Here is a 2144-nt window from a genome sequence, read left to right as displayed (position 1 = left end):
CCCTGCCAGCTGAGGCTGCTCTGCCCTGGGTCAATATACTGTGATCCCAGGCGCACATGCAGGTGTGTGCCCAGCAGCAATAAGCTCCAGAGCGCTACACTCCACAGCTTATTGCTGCACATTAATAGGCACATGTAGATGTGCCCTGTGATTCCTATTTGAAATCACGGGGTTTCTCTTGTGAATCACGTGTAAGTGTTTGCACACCAAATAGTATTAATATTGTATGACACCGTTGAAAGAATCCGGCAACACCCTGGTTGAGTATCACTGAGCTAAGGAGGAAAAACATGTCTAAAATGAGTTATGAGTTTCTTCAGCCTTTTAAACCAGTGCTTAAGTCCTATCTTTGCTCACTTTTTCCATATGAGTCATAGGATAAGACATAAACAATCCTAGAGTAACAACTGGGATGGTAGACTCTCCTGCTTCAACCCTTGGTTATATATGCTCTGGCAGCTAGGTGCTGGTGACAAGTGTATGTCTCCAGAACACACAGAGCAAGGCAGAGCAGGGTCAGGGGAAGGTAGAGATACCTAGTATCTGGATCTCAGCTGGATTTAAGTTAGGCCCCATGTTTCTCAGTCATGTCGAGACTGACACGCTTCTCTACATGTGCAGTAGTAGAACTTGCAGGCTTTAGAGAATTTAAAGGTTATCTCAGGGATTTTGGTGAAGCCGAGTGGTGGTTCTCAAGATCACAATTTTGGACCTAAATTCTGCCTAAATTCCACAGATTTAAAAAAAAAATCTGGTTCCTAATTACCACAAAGAGGAGAAAAGGGGAAGGAGAACAACTGCAGGTGGCCAGGGGGCACATGGACAAGTAATCTAAAAGTTATTGAAATACATATTGCAGTATAACTTCAGAGCTGGGGATCCTTAATTATTCTTATGCTGGTAGCTCTTTTGTGTGTACAGTCCGTTCTGACATTTATTGTGATCTAGTTTCCAATAGAAAAAAAGAAAAACACTTTGGAGCTTAGAAGCTGTACTAATTAGCAGCACTAGCATATGACCAATCAAAACTAATGACAGTCCTAAACCCCAGTTATCTTTCAAGAGCCAAGATGATTAAATGAGTGCGGAGAAAAACTAGGTAAGATAATCACATCATTGCAGCCTCTGTCAAGAAAATGAAGGTTGTGTCCAGATTTGGCGTGAGTACAAATCATGTCAGTTACCCCATAGCCAAATGAACTGTTTTGTCCCCTGTCCCCAAATCCCCTTCCCCCCCCCCAATAACTGCAGCATGGGAGCATGTAGGTAGAGGTGACAGAAAGACTGGATCATCAAACCAAACTTGCAGGAATGGGTAACAGACACCTAACTGAGGGTGCTTTTATGAAGCAAAGCTTGCAACTTAGCCCCAGAATGGTACTCTTTCCTCCTCTTAAAACTCAAACACCCTAAAAGGGTTCATTGGCCTTAAATTAAGGTCTGCGGTTACAGTGGAATTTTCTATCAGATTTAAATTATGAAATATTAAAAGTAGCAGTTTTCTTTTTTTGCAGCATGTAGGAAAAAAGCCCAGAAAGTACTCGTTTTGTATTAAGACCGGAGGGAATTGTTATAATCTGGTGGCTCAAGCTACTAAAAAATACACGCCATACATTAAATGTATTCTTAAAAGTTCTGGTCTACAGCACATAGGACTGAGGATAGTCTGATTAATCTAGCTGAATACCTAATATTATGAGCAGGAATTTTACTATAGCATATCTGCTCTGGTGAGAGCAGGAAGAGGAGCCTTCATACCTTGTCTGCTCTGTGGGGAGCCATCTTACATAAAAGGAAAGAGATGAGTTAAATGATTAATCCAAGGTCAAACAGATCATGCAAGAGCCAAGAACCAAACCCAGATTTACGGATACAGTTTTCCTATTAACACCACATAAGCAACATTTACCTTAAGTAGATGAGGCCTCACACATGGTCTGAACTTGTTGGACTTGGTGTTGGCCACGGGCGACGACCTGGTGAGGGGGCTGCGGATGCTTGACCCCCTGGGCGACAGTGACCACTGCCTGCTTGAATTCACCATTCAATGCAAGGTGGCAAAGGCAAGCAGTCAGGTGGTGGCCCTAGATTTTAGGAGGGCGAACTTCAACGAGCTAAGGAGGATAGTTGGAGAAGCGCTGAAG

The sequence above is a fragment of the Gavialis gangeticus genome, unplaced genomic scaffold (genome assembly GCF_001723915.1).
Source record: "Gavialis gangeticus isolate Ggan-Ray unplaced genomic scaffold, GavGan_comp1, whole genome shotgun sequence".
In the NCBI taxonomy this organism is placed as follows: Eukaryota; Metazoa; Chordata; order Crocodylia; family Gavialidae; genus Gavialis; species Gavialis gangeticus.
This window is presented reverse-complemented; position numbering follows the sequence as displayed.